General features: G+C 38.2%; 1 non-coding gene across 1 annotated transcript; it reads left to right on the top strand.

Annotated features, from left to right (window-relative positions):
• The first annotated feature begins 3302 nt into the window (after window positions 1-3302).
• LOC113001284 (small nucleolar RNA R71) lies at window positions 3303-3409 on the top strand. Its single transcript, XR_003266603.2, has one exon. It is a non-coding gene; the product is annotated as a small nucleolar RNA R71 (small nucleolar RNA).
• Window positions 3410-6213: the final 2804 nt, after the last annotated feature.

The raw sequence follows: 6213 nt of genomic DNA, 5'->3' as shown, positions 1-6213 counted from the left end.
GTCCTAGAAGCATAATATATCACCCTGGGCAATTTATCAATTTTCTGAGCAAGGACAACCCCCAATGCATAATTTGATGCGTCACACATAAGCTCAAAAGGGGTTGTACAGTCGGGATCCTGGATGATGGGGGTGGTAGTCAGTGCTCTTTTGAGGCAATCAAAAGCCTCTCTGCATTTATCATTAAAGTCAAACTCCACCTCCTTTTGCAACAAGTTGGATAATGGGAGGGCTACTTTGCTAAAATCTCTTATAAAGCGCTTGTTGAATCCTGCATGACCAAGAAAAGATCGCACCTCTCGCACACAAGAAGGGTAAGGCAATTGTGATATAACATAAATTTTTGCAGGATCTACTTCAATGTTCTTATTGGAAATAATGAGGCCTAAAACTATACCTTGCTCAACCATAAAATGACATTTTTCAAAATTTAGAACAAGGTTAGTTTCAATGCATCTATTCAAAACCTTTTCCAGACTATCTAAACAGACATCAAAAGAGGATCCATATACAGTGAAATCATGCATAAACACCTCTATGCAATTTTCTAAAAAATCACTGAAAATACTGATCATGCACCGCTGGAAGGTACCAGGGGCATTGCACAGGCCGAAAGGCATCCTCCTATCGGCAAAAGTGTCAAAGGGGCAGGTGAATGTGGTTTTTTCCTGATCCTCAGGAGCAATAGTGATTTGCATATAACCAGAAAAACCATCAAGGAAACAGTAGTGAGATTTACCAGCCAGGCGTTCAAGCATCTGGTCAATGAATGGCAGGAGAAAATGGTCCTTTTTGGTAACCTGGTTCTGCCTCCTATAGTCGATGCAGACTCTCCAACTGTTCTGCACTCGAGTTGGAATCAGCTCCTCCTTCTCATTTTTTATCACGATGAGGCCGGTTTTCTTCGGGACTACCTGGACGGGACTCACCCATTGGCTGTCGGAGATAGGATAAATGATTCTAGCTTGCAAAAGCTTGGTTATCTCCTTCTTCACTACATCAAGAATCACCGGGTTGAGTCTTCTCTGTGGCTGTCTTACTGGTTTAGCTCCATCCTCTAAATTTATTCGATGCATACATGTGGATGGGCTAATACCAGGAATGTCCGCCAGGGTCCAGCCTATAGCCTTCTTATGCTTCTTGAGAACAGATAAAAACTTCTCCTCTTGCTCACCAGCAAGGGATGCAGATATAATTACTGGAAAACTTTTGCTATCATCCAAGTAAGCGTATTTTAAATTTGATGGCAGAGGCTTCAGTTCTGGTGTGGCCGGCTGGATAATGGTAGAAGGAGATGGTTTCTCAGCCTGTACCTCATAAAGAAAGTCAGAGGTATGTGTACTTCTTGAAACATGGTTAGTTCTATCTGACTCTATAAAATCAATCTCAAGAGGTAAAACACCACCAGACATGCAATCAATATCAATTTCAGATGCACTCTCAACATTAAATTCAGATCTATGATCAAGTACAATTTCAAACTCAATGCATGAAGAGTGAGAGGCTTGCAGATTAGAATAAAGATCAGTCATGTATTCATCAACAACATGATCAATTATTTCAGCACAAAATACAGAAAGATCTTCAGATGGGTGTTTCATAGCATCTAGAATATTAAAATGAACAGTTATATCACCAAACTCCATAGATAGTGTGCCTGCATATACATCTATCTTAGTTCTAGCAGTTTTCATAAAGGGTCTGCCTTGAATGATGGGGACTGATCCTTGAGAAAATCCCTCCTCCATATTCAAAATATAAAAATCAACAGGGAAAATCAGTTCACCAACTCTAACTAAGACATCTTCTATGAAACCAGCAGGATAGACAACACTTCTATTAGTTAAATGAATTACCACATCAGTTGACTGTAAGGGACCTAGAGATAGAGAATTAAAAATAGACAGAGGCATAACACTAACAGAAGCTCCTAAATCTAGCATGGCATTGTCAAACTTACTATTCCCTATAATACAAGGTATGCTGAATGTACCTGGATCTTTACATTTTTCAGGGATTTGGGGTACAGATTTACCAATCAATGCGAAGACATTTCTTCCCATGCTAATTCGTTCACTTCCTTTAAGCTTCCGCTTATTAGTGCACAACTCCTTCAAGAATTTAGCATATCTTGGAATTTGCTTTATTGCATCCAGCAGAGGTATGTTTACCTCTACTTTTCTAAATGTTTCCAAGATCTCTTTCTCTGCCTTTTCCATTTTTTTTTGGGAACTGCTCTTGGAGGGAATGGAAGAGGGATATGCTGCTTCTGCAAATCAGAATTACCAGTGGAAGATTCACCTGCACAGAAATTGTTAGGTAACTTACTCTTTAAATTTTTGTCATCATCTTTTTCTGGAGTAGAGTGAAGTTGGGCAGGTTCATTTGCAGATGAGGAAGGTGCTACTGGTTGAGGTCCTTGACATTGCTTTCCCGACCTCAATGAAATGGCACTCTCATTTTTGGGATTCTGGACAGATTGAGAAGGCAGCTTGTCAGAATTCTGGGACTGTTGTTGATTTAATTGTGTAGCCAATTTTCCCATCTGGTTAGTTAAGCTCTGAATGGAGGCTCTGGTCTCTTGTTGAAACTGCATGTTTTGTATAGTCATTTGCCTCACAAGTTCTTTGAGGGAAGGTTGCGGAGGAGCCTCAACTTTTTGCTGTTTCTGGGGCTGTTGATGTTGTTGGATTGGTGGAGGAATGTATGGTCTGCTTGGGCCAGCAACATTTTGGAAGGAAGGAGCAGGCTGCTGTTGTTGTTGTTGAGGGCTAGACCATTTGAGATTAAGGTGATTCTTCCATCCGGGATTGTATCTGTTGCTGGAGAGGTCATAATTATTCTGCTGTGGTTGATTTTGCTGTTGAGGTTGAAGAGGTCTATTGTAATTGTTTGCAGCATAAGCTTCAGGCTGCTCAATTGCTCCAGGTTGCTGCATGGAAGGGCAAAGGTCTATGTGGTGGTCGGCAGAGGAGCATAAACCACAGACTCTTGTGACAGGTACAGATTTCTGATTCAAGGCTAGCTGGGTTACCAGGTTAACTAAGGCATCTAGTTTACCTTCAAGCTTCTTGGTTTCAGCTGTTGTAGATGAATTCGTGGCTACTTCATGCACTCCTCTAATGACTATAGCATCATTTCTGGCACTAAACTGTTGGGAGTTGGAAGCCATCTTCTCAATTAAATTTTTGGCTTCAGCAGGGGTCATGTCTCCAAGGGCTCCACCACTGGCAACATCTATCATACTTTTGTCCATGTTACTGAGTCCTTCATAAAAATATTGGAGAAGAAGCTGCTCCGAAATCTGATGGTGAAGGCAACTGGCACATAGTTTTTTAAATCTCTCCCAGTATTCATATAGGCTCTCTCCACTGAGTTGTCTAATACCTGAAATATCCTTTCTGATGGTCGTGGTCTTGGAAGCTGGGAACATTTTTTCTAAGAATACTCTCTTGAGGTCATCCCAGCTCGTGATGGACCTTGGAGCAAGGTAATACAGCCAGTCCTTTGCCACTCCCTCTAAAGAATGAGGAAAAGCCTTCAAAAATATGTGATCCTCTTGGACATCTGGGGGTTTCATGGTGGAGCAGGCAATATGAAATTCTTTCAGATGTTTGTGCAGGTCTTCACCTGCAAGGCCATGAAACTTTGGAAGCAAATGGATCAGTCCAGTTTTAAGAACATATGGGACATCCTCATCAGGGTATTGGATGCACAAGCTTTCGTAGGTGAAATTAGGTGCAGCCATTTCCCTTAGAATGTGTTTGGATGGAGAAATTTAAAATTCTGAGAGATTTTAAATTCTAAGAATTTCAAATACTTCAATTGAAATTCTTTTATTTTCAAAATTTTGTGTTTGGATAAAAAAATTAAAATTATGAGAATGAAAAAAATGAATGAAAAAAAAAGAAAATATAGTTGATGTGCTAGTTATATGTGTTCCTCTATGCTCACACCCGATCGATATTTTAGGACCTCAGACGGAGAAGACTGTAAGAAAAGAATTTTAATTTCTCACCTTTTAGAAGGAAATTGAAATTCCAGATTTTTAGTTGTTTAAAATTCTGTTTTAAAATTCCAAAATTTTAAATTCTTCATAAAAAGCATTCAAACAATGAATTCTAAATTACAGAAATTCAAATTCTCTGATATATTACTTTCCTCAGTTAAAATTCTCTATCCAAACGCAGTCTTAGAGTCCTCTCTTGGGGTGGAGGTTGTGCCATGTTCTCATAATGTTCAAAATTATAATGCTCAAAATCAGGATGTTCAAAATCACCAATAACAGAATGCACAGACTCACCAGTAATGGAATGCTCAAGATGATCAAAAGGTACAAAATGATGCCTAACTAATCTATGAAATGTCCTATCTATCTCAGGATCAAAGGGTTGTAAGTCAGATGGATTTCCTCTAGTCATACACTACATTCAGCATGCACAACTAGTTGCCTTCTCATGTAAATAAAGGTGTAGGTTTAAACTATAGCTACCCTCAAATGATATCCAAATGACTTGAAATTTTGTGAGAAACCTTATAAAATGATGAGAAGATAGCACATAAAATTTCAAACAAAAATTCAAAGTCTAACTATGGAAGCTAAAAATGGCAGGTTAAGAAAAATAAGTGAATAAAACTTGAAAAATAAAAAACTTTTGACAGAATCACTTTTTTTGGATGATGGAAACCTCAGCCAGCCTATGGCAGGCTACCAAGGCATAGGAAATTTTTTTCTACCCCAAATACATATATAATAATTGCGATTCTGATAACCGGAGCAAAAGTTATGGCCGTTTGAAGTTTTGACAAAAATAAAATTTGCTACTTTTTTGGAACTTTCAAATCTGACCAAACTAAAGGCTCTAGCTATTTTTCCCACAAAATATAGATTAAAAGAAGTTACCACAAAAAAATTCAGCCAAAAATAACAACTCTAGCTACTTAAACAAAAAAATCCCAAATAATTCAGCAAGGGTGGTCCCTAAAATCCGTCGCTACATGATTTCCACTACTACTCTGTTTTGCCGCAAGCAAAAGTGGTCGCTAAATCCGTCACAAAACACTATTCACAACAAAACACCCAAAACTGAAACAGGGGAAGCGCTTAACAGAAAAACTAAAACAGAACACACACTAAACAAAATACCAAGACACTAAACGACACTAACACACACACACTAACACAACACTAACAATTAAACATAAAACATGAAAGAATTAAACACTAACACGACACTAGCTATTATGAACCTTTGGACACTGCTCCCCGGCAATGGCGCCAAATTTGATCGAGGCCGTACCCAAATCAAATAAACATTAAAATGCAGTAACTAGGAAGTGATCCTAGGTCGTTTCCCAACGAGTAATGATAAACCAAATGTTCATAATATATTTGCAGTAACAGTAACGATTGGGGGGGGGGTTGTTTGTTTTGTGAAATAAAGAACAAGCGAACTAGAATGCAAAATTAATAGTATTAAAAACGAGCTGTTTCCTCTGATTCAAAAGTCACTATCTTGTCCTAGGTTATGGAGAATTCGTCCCTAACAGTTAACCACTTAATCCAACCCTATTTTAATTTACTAAGCGAAAACCAACTTAGGGTTGTCAATACATGATTAGGCAACACATACACCAATTAACCCTTCGTCCATTAAGCATTAATGCAAGTTAGGCTCAGAGGCAATTAATCGAACACGAAGCGTGCATAGATTAATATTAACGAATGTGGGTTAATTGGTGAAGGGAAAACTGCCAGGAAGCTACATTATAAACAAAACCTCGAAGAGAGTTAAGCTTCGTTCTCAGAAGGAAACAACACCAGAAAATTAGCCTTCCATAATTTCAACGAAAAACGTAAATAAAGATAAGAGCATTTACGTTTTATGCTCTTATCGTAATTAAAGGCAGAAGAATAAACAAGAACGAAATTGTAATTAGAAGCAGAAAATGAAAAATTGCATTACGTGAACAGTAGCATTAGAACAGAAAACATAAAACCCTTAACCCTATGCTTTGAATAATAGTCTAACAGAATAGCCTTGCATGAATCCCAAGGCTGCTATTTAGAAGAGTCACTCAAAATCACTGGGCCCTATTACATTATTCTGGCCCAAAATGAAATAAACACTGAACCACATAAAATAAAATTGCAATCTCCTAATTAGAAATTAATTGAGGTAAGCGCTGCTTTATTTGCCCTCTTCAAGTCCA

Source organism: Glycine max, chromosome 3 (assembly GCF_000004515.6).
Source record: "Glycine max cultivar Williams 82 chromosome 3, Glycine_max_v4.0, whole genome shotgun sequence".
In the NCBI taxonomy this organism is placed as follows: domain Eukaryota; kingdom Viridiplantae; phylum Streptophyta; class Magnoliopsida; order Fabales; family Fabaceae; genus Glycine; species Glycine max.
Note: the sequence above shows the minus strand (reverse complement) of the source record. Positions and strands in the feature narration are given on the sequence as shown.